Genomic DNA, 12,315 nt, shown 5'->3' with positions numbered 1-12,315 from the left:
ATATTGAAAAATAATATTTGTAATTAAAATTAATCTGAAATTGTATTATTCAGTATTAAATGTAAAATAATTTTTTATTTATATATTAAATATAAACAAATAATAATTAGAATTAGAATTAGAATTGTTACAAAATTATGTCACTTAAATATTAAATACTAGGGAAATAATGATTATGATTAAAAACATTTTATTAGGTATAAAATTGTTAAAATTAATATAAATTTGTGTCATTAAATATTAAATATAAAAAAATCATAAAAAAAAAAATTCCGCAAAAAATCATAGGAGTAGTCTACCTAGGCAGAGGAATTGCCCTGTTTCTGTCGTTGCCTAGAAAATTGTCCAGCTCCGGACGTCGGCAATCCCTCCGCCCTCCACCACCCCCTAGCTCCGCTACCCTCTGTCCACCGCTTCGCATTCATTTCCTGACATTTCCTGACAGATCGGATCGGAGCTGGAATTGCCGCCGCAGAGAGTTAATGCCATTTCCAATTTGAAATGGAGGAATTGTGAAACCGCGGGCTGCTCCCCCAACCAACTCGACTCGGCCCCTGCAGCTCACTTACATTCCTCGTCGACTAGGCACCTGCAGCTCATTAAAAAACTCCGGCCCAGGCAATTCCTTTGCTCTGCAACTCACCACCCAGGGGACGTCACCTTTAGGTTCAGGTTCATTCAACTGTATTTCAGTTTTAATTGAGATTGACCTCACCTGCATGCATTTTGATTGAAGTTGTTTGAATGTAGTTCGATTTACATGTTCAACTCTCCCATAGATGACTTGATTGATTGGCCTCACCCTCGCCATGTAAATTAATTGCACCTTTACATCACTACTCAGAGTTGATGGATTACCCACACCAACATTCAAAGAAATTCAAAAGAACAAGTCTTGTTCTGGATTTGGGTAGAATCCTCGAACAATTTCAATGAGGATGATTCTTCTTTAGTAGAACAACTATTGTGATTTATGAATTCAGAAGTTGTATTGTTGACTCTGTAATCAATATTACCAGCAACCATTGGTGTTTGTAGAGAGTCGCATTCTTCAGACGTTGGAATTTACATTTTATTTGTTTCCCCCAGGTGGCTCTTTGGTACACTAACAGATCTCTTTGTCCATTGTATTTTTGTCATTTTGTTTGCATGGTTCTTCCATCTATCTTCAATTTGACCATTAGAAACCACTACACTGCAAAGACATCATATATATTCAACAATTATTTACCTGCTCCAAAAAATATAGAAATTTCTTTCAATTTCTTTCACATAACAACCAACCAGTTCTCATAATACTAATTTTCTTGTCCTTTCTATTGATAAACTTACAGAAATGATGCTACTTTCAATAAAGAGCTTGAAAGACAACTTGTTATTGTTATATTGCTTACAATGGATGGGCTGGAGCTTCCATTTCTGGTTGCTCTGTTTCTTCCACTCAAATAGGATGAGTTCATTTCCATCATGTATTCCTCCAACATGGCCATCTACAGCTTTCGCATCCATATTAAAATTAATGTTGTTCAAAGGCCTCAAACATTGATACCCATTTCCAACATCTGCACTTAAGGTCCACCGAACAGACTGCTCTGTCTTGTCATGATTATAATCTGCCAAGTATATTTGTTCAACAACATTCAACAAAAACTATGGATTAGGGGACCACCATTGTAAACAGCTCTGTTGTATCCCATAATGCCCAAGACCCTAGCATTCCGAAACCCTAAGTTAAGGTGGTTTATAGCATTGCAGTGAATAATAATTCTCTACATACCCAGAGGAGAGCCTATATTAAACAATGAAACTAAAAGGAAAAGGGAAATAGAAAGTTTTACGTGGTCCCATTCTTTATCCCCGTGTTTCAGAGCATGTCTGGTGGCCTTGTTCACTAAGCCAAACACTAGGAAGCTAGCTTCATCCTTGACTCGAAGGCCCCATGAATCTACTTTGATCCATTGCTGACAAAAGTTTCCATCAAACAGGGGAATAAGGATAGTGATCAATCATCAATTATTAGATGAACAAATGCTTTCAGCGAGCTTCAAATAAAGTAGCTCAAACTGATGAACATACCTGATGAGGATCATGTGGGTTTTCCAGCGCAAGCACTGCAACATCACCACGAGCAGCCAAGAAAAACTCTGGGTTGGCTTCACAATGGATCCTAACTGTATGTACTTGTGGCTCGACATTAGCCTGTGGTGGATAGAATGAAATCTACTCACCTCGTGGTGGATGGACTCCTTGTGAAGCACCCACTGTTCAATTTACCAACAAATATTAAAAATCGGCACTCAAAAATTCAAAATCCATTTTAGAACTATCATGGCTTCAGTTAACAAGAATCCCAAATTTTACACAACACCACAGAACAGGCGTGCATCCATACATACTACTTGCTAGACACCACCCATAATAGAACTCCTTCCCAACATTTCTTTTTAATCCTTGATAGTTTCCCAAATCAAATAAAATAATATCGTAATAGTTTTGTCAGCATATTAGTATGGATCATATAACTTACATATTGGGCTGATCTTCCACTTCTGACTCTCCTTCTTGTTCCACTTACACAGAACAATCTCTGCTCCCTCACGCAGGGCTACATGATGCTTATCATCTCCAGTGCTAGCATCTAGATTAAGATGGGTGTTGTGGACAGGTCGGATACACTGGTAACCCTTACCCACATCGGCACTTTGGGTGAAAAGCACAGCCTCATTCAAATCATCTGGGTGGTAAGGACCCAAGGTGACCTGCAGATCAAAAGCATATGCATAAAAACCCTATTGATCACCCAATCCCTTCATAAGGTAACATATTCTGCTAGATCCTTAAATCCCTTCATAAGCCCCTCATAGTAGACCTATCGAAAGCACTGATCTCTATATCACTAAGCCCTGCAGAAGCCCCCTCGTAGAGAGCACTATTCTCTATATCATAAATCCATGCCTAGGCCCTTCTCAACAATCCCATTGAAATCACTATTATCTATGTCAGAATAGACTTGCATAAACTCGTGATAGTAACCCTTATGACAAAACTGACCTTATCCTTCTCTGCACGTCCATGCCTCAATGCCTGGCCTGTAGCTTTGTTTACAAGGGAAAATGTAGGAAATCCTTCATCGTCCTTGGCCTTCACACTCCATGAAGTATCCATGATCCATTGCTGCGGATCAAAAACATATAATCGACCAATCATTTCACATACACACAGAAAATACTAATCTCTGTCACAAACCTTGTTTGTGTTTGGGTTGTTTACAAAAACAGAGAGCAAAATTTAATCTCTACCATCAACCAGATTTGGGTCTGGTTCACACATACATACATATAAAAATCTAATCTCTCTCACCAAACTGATTTGGGTTTTGTTCAAAGAGAGAAAAAGTGATGTCACCAACCTGGCTTGGGTCTGATTCATTTGCCGAAGCCATGACAACACTGCCATTTCTACCAGCCAAGAAGAAATCAGGATTGGCTTCACAGTATATCTTCACAATCTCTCCTTGAATAGGTTGTGGATACTGACTCCCATGAGGAGCCTAATATGGCTGCTGGGGCTTAGGGTGGTGGTGTCTAAATGGGTTATGCATTCTCTTAGACTTGCACACACAACATTCATAGCCACCTCAAATCTTGGACAATTGAGACTTATAGGAATCTAAATTCAGCATTTTCTTGCTCACATTAGCGTAGATCTCCTTGACCACAATTTGGAATGCAGACAATACATTTTTATTATCTAGAGAGAGGTCTCAATGAAGAACAACCCCTCTGATTTGGAAAGCTTCTTCCCATCTTCCACAGGAACTTCCCTTATATGAGCTAAACCAGACTTATTCCCCACAAGCATTTTCACAACATTTCCATCAGCATGCACTGCAACATCAAAATTTACATGAGTTTGAAAATAGCTTGAAATGTTACGTAGATGACAACCAAAATCCAAATCCAATTTCAAAGATGCTATATAAGGCATTACAATAGTAATTGCTTGCAATGCAAAGCCAAAGCCAGAGCCAATTTCAAATATGCTCTATAAGGCATTACACAGAAACGGCTTGCAATGTTAGTATTAGAACTAAGGAAGATGCTATCACATCAAACCCAAAGATGATCCACAAGGCATGACACCCAGACATCAATGATCCACAAGGCACAACACAAAATTGCCCATAATATTGGTAGGAGAGTGGTGGAGTGTTATTACTTCAACCCAAAGATAGCTTCAGAGTCTACCTTATCCCCTAGTTGTAATAGAAATTTTTTTCCAAATGTTGTTGATGAAGTTCAACCTTTAACAAGTGTAGTGTGAAGGAATCATGTAGAGTGGTTGAATAAATTTCTTGTGATGTTATATGACAAATGGCATTTCTGTCACACATAAGGCATATACATGAATCATGTTTTGCTTAGACAATGCTCTGTTAGTCTAGGGTTATGTGGTTTTTGATGTATGGACAATCGGTAAGGATAAATATTTTTAGAGTTCGCATATGGAATTCAAAAACCAAAGAAGCATAATTCAGTATCATTTATTTTAAAACTCATAGATGTATTTGGGTCCTATAATTAGCATTTCATCCATATAAAGTGATGAAATTGCTAAATGTGTTTTTTGCAGAATAGTTGCCAGTATTGAAAGTGTTGTAATGTAAATGAACACAAATTATCTACTTTTCTCAAGTATGTATGATTTAAAAACATGTTGAGTATTAGGAAATAGATAATCGTCTACTTGTTTAACATGAATTTATTGTTATCTTATTTTTCAGGTTTTTGAAGTGTAAAAAATGTGAAAAAGTGGTTTTTATGCATTGAAGTGTCCTGCTTTCCAAATCTAGGTCCAGCAGTTATTAAATTCATCCTTTACAATATGGAAACAAATCATTTATTTCATGGAAAGAGAGAAGTGTCTGGAATGACGACAGACAATGAGGCATATTACATTGCCCTTGTTGAAGGGTTAAAAGAGGCAAAACAACATGATGTCAATGATATTGAAGTCTTCACGAACTCGGAGTTGATATGTAATCAGATGAAAGGCATCTATCGGGTTCGGAAGGACAATTTAAAACCTCTTCATAAGGAAGCAATAAATTGGATTTGTCAATTTCAACATTTTACCATCAATCGCTCTGCAGATATTGAAAAGATGTCCACTAATATAATGTCCAGAGCATTTTTAAGCACATATGTAGATGTCAAATATGACATAGGATCGCCATCCACTGCAACAGATATCATTGATTACCATTAATATAAATCCCCATTGTGCGAATGGGTTTTTGTTATCATTTTTATGGGGTCTATCATAGCATGGTTCTTTCACTAAAGAAGAACCTATTAATGTTTTATTTTTCCCCAACATGCAATGATTACAGTTTTTTGTATGGGAGACAAATTTATGGACAAATGTAATATATTCCATGTACATGGACAAATGTATTTTGAGAAAAGTAATTGGTTCATGGTTTTTGGATTATCATCAATAGATTATGATGTTGTCTGATCCTTCCAAACACCTTCTCAAATCTTTCTTTCTGGGGAGATATTGATATGTTGTGTGATTTGTTCATTAATTGTTGATCAGTGATGAAAGGTTTCTTTACTATGTTTATAAGAAATTTATTCTTAATAACACTTATTTCTCAATCACCCAGTCACTCTTCCCATCTCCACCTTGGATTTCATTCCAATAGTTTTCCCAGATCACAACTCTATTTTGGCTTGACTTCTCTATATTTCAGATCTTGTGCTTGTGGATTTATCATGATAGTAAGGACCTAGTCTTTTTTAATCCAAGAAAATCTTGCTCATTCTTAGTGTGTCATAAGTAAGGAAATTTCAATATTTCTCCAAGAAATCACATCCCTCATGATGGTCTACTATGCTAAATCTCCCATGTGACCACTCCACTTCCTCCAAATCTTGCACTAGTTTTTCCTCTACAAAGGGATTCTTAGATAAAAACTAGAAAATACGCAGTTGGTGTTCTGGTTGTTCTTGTAAGAGAGCTAAGAGGATTACTTGTAGTTAGCGAAACCTCTGCAATCCCTCTAATAGTCAACCATTTAAGATTGGGTTCATCTTCAGCTAAATGAAAGGACAATTTATTTATGTTTTGCTATCATTATGTTGCAGTGGAAGTGAAAAAATTGTAAATAGTTTGTTGAGATTGCCATCATTAATGCCTTCTCTGTATAATCTTCTCACATCTGGTACTCCTAAAGCAATTTGGGACTCTTCAAGAACTGCTCAAACAATTCCCTTTCTCGAGACTAGCAATTCAGTCACTTCAGCACATTAGTGAAGCAGCTGCCAGTTTTCCACCAATTCATGCAGGGGCTTGGCTTTTACTTGTACATATATTCTTTGGCAAACAAGAATCAAAATAAATGTAAATATCTCTATTATTCGACAGGATTTTGTTTTGTACAATATTTAATCAGTCATAAAGGAGATGGACGACATAGAAATTCGGGGTGTCCAACTCACCTCTATAATTTACCCTTCTAGGAGATGCCTAATTGCTCCCACATGGTCATTGTAGCTTGATTTACCTTTGGGTCCCATTAACCTAATTTGATCGTTTGTGTAATTGATATAAACTTTATATCTTATCAAACATATATATTTGAGTTGGACTAGCTTAATTGATATGTGCCCACTTTTGCTAAAAAGTACATATTTTATGTTTGGAATTTGGATTAGGTATTCTCACACATAGCCATCATACTATTATCAGCAAGGTCATGACTTTTTTGTTTATGTTTTACTTCTTATCAGTAAATCTATGTTTATGTTTTACCCTCCACGTTTTTTAGTGAATAGATTGAGGAATGTGATTGCACCATCTTGCTAGAATATTTCCTTGAACATGTATGTTAACCGAACTAAAAGGTTACAATTCATAAGAGTTAAAGTATTTCATGCATAGTATGGAAATTTATTAATATAAATGTTTTTTCATTTATGTAATTTTTGCCTAATTAAATTATCTCATACAATATTTTGGAATGGGAAATTTCCCACCAATGTTTCTAAATCTTTTTTGTTCAGTCAATGGTTGTGAAGGAGGATTTTGTTTCTAAATATTTTTCGGCTAAACAATGTGAACATATGTAATATGTAATGTTCTGCTAAACTTAAAAAAATAAATGTAACAATTGGAATATTTAGGGTGAGTGTTATTGCTTTCACGGTTCACTCTACTATGTAAAGTTTCAAGACCAACAATTTTCTTTTTTCCAAGAACATTCTCAAATGTTGTTTAGAAGAAATCTTTAGATTTTGGAGACTTATACGATGAAAGTTTTAAGAGATGTTTATATGACTACTGAATATGAGTGTTTTGAATGGTTGTTGATGTACGTTGTTCTTGGCCATCTACTACATACCTTCTTGTTTCAGGTTTGTGGTTGTGTGTGCACTTGCCTTTTCTTTATAAATATATTTGTTTGTAAAAATTATTCTCACTGGTTTTCAATAATAAACCTATTTCTTTTAGAGTAGTCATGAATTTTGTCAAAATCCGGCATAGATTTTGGGAAAGCTAGGTTATAGCTATCAAAATTTAGGATTTTGGGTATCCAGGTGGTTTTTGATGGTTCTGAGTCCATTTCCACCATTAAAAAAACCATTCAAACACCTATATGATCAGTTTTTCTGAAAAATAAAATTTCCAAATTCTTACCCAAAAAAAATTCGACGCCGTTTCTTTTTGGTTGAGAGATTTCTTGTGTTACCCTTACATAATGCTAATACCATGAAAGGAAAAAAGTGACCACATCGAGGGTGCAATATTTAAGATAAGGTAATGTCAACTTTTCATAAATTTAAAAGAATAAAACCTCTCAAATCTGTTTAATGTAAGGTAATGAACTATCCATAATGCCAAACCCATAGCTTCAAAAATAATAAATCCACCTATATGCTTCATAAATGCATGGTTAAAATCCATATGATTTATAAATGCATGGTGAAAATCGATAACTGAAAATTAATAATTCCCTCGATATGCTTCATAAATGCATGGCCATCCCATGGGACTTTGTTATTTCTGATTATTATGGCCATTCCCTTTTGAGGATACTCCAGGCTTTGAAAATACATATGCTACATAGATCGGTTTCCGATTCAGTCTCACAACAACAACAACAGCTAATAAGTATGGAAGAACAATTGCAGCATTTTGTTTCTACTAAAAAGTAGTTAACACAAGACTATAAACAAGAATTTGACTTTTGATTTTGGCTCCATTTCCTTGTTAATATAAGCAATTCTCATTTACAATGTCATTTTATAACATACTGTTGAAGGTTACAAAAGGACTAACAGAGAGAGTGGGGAAATTGAAGACAACATACAGTTCTAGCATCAAAGATATGCCTAATCTAGCCCATGCACTTGACGAAACATCCATGTCAAGTTTTTAGAAGTTGAACTTAACAGTACCTAAACAGTCTTCAGTTCTAGATGATGTAAGATTTTTCTTTGTCACAATTCACAAAGTAGTGATGTGAAGAGTGGATTTATATATATTTTACTTGTGTGCAGGTTTTGGCCATTGTTGTTTCAGAGGCTGATGCAATGCTCTAACCAACTCATACTCTGTAATCAATATTACCAGCTATGTGTACTCTAATAGAGTAATCCTTTTCCACAAAATGTTGTTGCTTTGATTTCCTTCATATAAGGTCTCTTTCAAGCTAACCTTCAATATTGTTTTAATTTTATTGAAAACATGGAACATGCTTATCATTTGGGTTACTAACGATATCTATTTCATGTATTTTAATTGATACACAGTCACATCATAGCACTTTAAGATCACATCTTTTACTACTCCGATAGTAACAATTAGAAAATATTTTTTTTATGGGAATTTACATAAAAAAATTCATAAACAGGAAAACTTTACTATGGCCATATATATATATATATATATATATATATATATATATATATATATATATATATATATATATATATATATATATATATATATATATATATATATATATATATATATATATATATATATATATATATATATATATATATATATATATATATATATATATATATATATATATATATAGATATATATATATATATATATATATATATACATATACATATACATGTATACACAGTTGCTTCTTGATCTAAGTTCAAATTTTTACAAATCATAACTTTTTGAGTGAATAGAATTAACCACTGTGACAGTAAAAGAGGCACAACAGAGGCTAGAGAGCATAATAGCTCAAAGAAAGGAGTAGCGAATCCAATACAGTGCATAAGTCAACAGCCTTAAAAGTTTCCTCGGCTCAAATCTGTCCACTTCAATCAACAAAAATCTATGTCCCTTCTTGGCATACATTGTGAAACCTTTTACCAAACTCTTAAATATTATTATTGTAGACCTCAAATAACACAAACCTTAGGTGATGCGACAAGTAAATGATTAGGACTAGGGGCAAAAATAGAAACAATTCCCCAAAAAATTGGATTCAAACCACACAACTAAAGATCCAATATCATGCCTGAATCTACTTGTTTCTTGCATCCTACCCTGATTCCATTTGTCTCTTCAAAGAGCATTCAAGCACCTTCAGGGCTTTTGCTATTTAGTCATCTCTTAGCTCTCTTGTAGAATGCATGTTTCCATTTGTCTTTTCCCTTTCTAGAAGGAGTTCATATGCCTGCAAAATTCAGGATCACAAATAAGGAGTAGCCTATAAGACAGTTAACACTTTATCACAAGCATAAAAGGACAAAACATTGTTCAGTGAACATCAACAAATCATGAAGAGGGCGTGTTTAAAATAACATAACAATCTACTACGTTGTCATATACTATTCCATGAAGGAAAAATCAGCTTGATGAAGTCATGAAAAACCAACGAGATCTTTTACTAGAGGCAAGGAATCAAAAATCCAACAACAAAAAATGCAATGATAAGGTTCAAACCTCGTTGGCCTTTGACCATCTAACCATAACTTTATAAAGATGTAAAATATAAAGATCTATAAATCTAATAAACATCAAACCATGAACATGGGTATGAGAACATAGTAACTACATGTTTATGTATAAAAATCAAACATTTTGCATGAACATAAATAAGTAAAGAGATTCTATTTGACAGCAAGCAAATTTTTCAGTGACCATGAACAGATTATGAAAAAGGTATTTTCATAACAACATAACAATGGGAAAACATAAATATACTTAGCATATGAAAAAGGGCCACCTAAAGACACCATGATAACCTAGCTTATCTATTCTTTGTGCATACCTCATTGATTCCCACTAGACTTGAAGTCCTTCCATAGATGGTCAGTCATGGTAGAAGATGACGCTTCTCCACTTATTCTATAGTTACCTAGAAGAATGTCAAACGTTATCGCAAAGAAATTTTCTAGAGCATCAAGGTATATGTGCATACACAATGAAAGAGTGTCAAATGTACCTGGCATGATAGGTAAGGTTGGATGGTCTTGCATCTCCCTTTGGTCTTGGGTTATTGCCATGGTTGGGGATTGTTGCATTGCTGTAAAAATAAACATACCACATGTTAAAGAATAGTGATGATTAAATACTTAAATCTAAAACCATGACTCTATTCAACACATGAAACTAACCTGGAACCATAGGCATGGCATTATTTGATCGATGATGTCCTCGCTTATTGAGGTATTGAAACTCAAATGGTTCATATTCTAATGGATCAACATTTAAATCAATTTCCAATCCATTGTTTTTTCTGTTGCTTCTTCTTTTTTTGGTGGGGCTAAGGAAACTCTTATTCCTCTTCAAAGATGGATCAAGAGAACCCAATCCAAGTGTGAAGTCAAAATCAGTAACGTGCAAATTATTGGCTTCATCCAACATTTTTTTAAGCATACCAGTCAACTAGATTGTCTTTGCCAAAGTAGTAGGAGGGTTATCTAAAATGAGATGTGTATAGCTAAACAACTCCTCCCTTGCCAAATGAAGTGCCTCGACATCTGCATCAACAACATTTGTGGCCATAAGAGTAGCATCAACATCTGCATCATGGTTTTGATGCTCTATATTAATCTCAGGTGGGCCATTGCATATGTTATCCTCTGCATGCTGATGAAGCAGTGGATTTGAATTATCCGAGTGGAAATATAACCAATTAACCTTTATGGCATGCTTGCAAATGTTTCCACAGATAGACCATGGACATTCACACGTTATAAGATCCTTAAAATACCAGGTGACAAGGTATTTTTTAGCTCGATTTGTCTGACTTCTCACCCAATAAGCATGAGTTATGCTCTCATGGGGACAAAAATTAGTATCCATAATTTTTCTTGCTCATTCCATTAATGATTCTAGTTGCTTTTCTCTCTTGTAGTTGTTTATAAATCCTTCTTCTTTTAAGATTTCCTTGAACCGATAACAAGGTTCAACTATTGTTAATATCATATGCAATAACCAATCCATCCTTTGGGCACATTTTCTCCTTCTATCAAATAGAAATGTTGTTTTTAGGTAACAATGGTATGACTTAACAGCATTATTGGTCTCCTAATTTGCATGAGGAAACTCCTTACAACCTCTCACCCACATACCTAATTGCAAATAGAACGATGTCAGTCTCACTATATCACCTTTATAAAAGAAAAAAATGCATCTAATATGAAAAAAATTGTTTACTTACAAATCTTATCTCCAGTGACCCAATTCTTGTTGAAATAATCTAAGAAATTCTCTTCATCTGCAAACTTGATAAAAAAATTGATTGATTGCATCTTCCGCTTCATAATTCAGAGTGTGTTTCATGATGAAACCTAACTCACTGAACATCTCCTTGACTTTTATGGAACTAGTGGCCAACCGATTGACATTTTTCAACCAAGCCCTCTGTACATGCCAAACGCATAAGATCACATCACAACTTGTGATCCTCCTACCTATTCAATGCATTTTAGTGTGGTACTTTTAGAAAAAATGCAAATTTGGTTATAACATGGCAATGTTAAAGTTACCTCAAGGCACTGATTTCAGCTAGTGCATCATCAACCATGAAAACATTAACTTTCCAATTAGGATGGGCTTGGAAACACTTGCGCATGAGCTACTCCAGCCATATTGCAATATCATCTGATGTGTTTTGTGATGCCACGAGCCATGCAATAGGCACCCCACTGATACAAATGCCACGAGTGCATACAACTAATACTGTCATCTTGAACATTATATAAATTCAAATACAAGTTATTAATCATTCTGAATGTATACAACTTAAATAAATATATTCAATATACC

General features: G+C 34.7%; 1 pseudogene across 1 annotated transcript; it reads right to left on the bottom strand.

The window, feature by feature from the left end:
• Positions 1–299: 299 nt before the first annotated feature.
• Positions 300–3,601, bottom strand: LOC149248093 (ricin B-like lectin R40G2; annotated as a pseudogene). The gene is made up of 8 exons (XR_016264245.1): positions 3,410–3,601; positions 3,052–3,174; positions 2,528–2,759; positions 2,077–2,261; positions 1,778–1,961; positions 1,333–1,613; positions 570–715; positions 300–438 (listed from the first exon to the last, which is right to left on the bottom strand). The product of XR_016264245.1 is annotated as a ricin B-like lectin R40G2 (transcript).
• Positions 3,602–12,315: the final 8,714 nt, after the last annotated feature.

The sequence above is a fragment of the Pinus tabuliformis genome, chromosome 7, assembly GCF_031772625.1.
Source record: "Pinus tabuliformis cultivar Carrire ecotype Pingquan chromosome 7, CPIR1, whole genome shotgun sequence".
Lineage (NCBI taxonomy): Eukaryota > Viridiplantae > Streptophyta > Pinopsida > Pinales > Pinaceae > Pinus > Pinus tabuliformis.
This window is presented reverse-complemented; position numbering and strand designations above follow the sequence as displayed.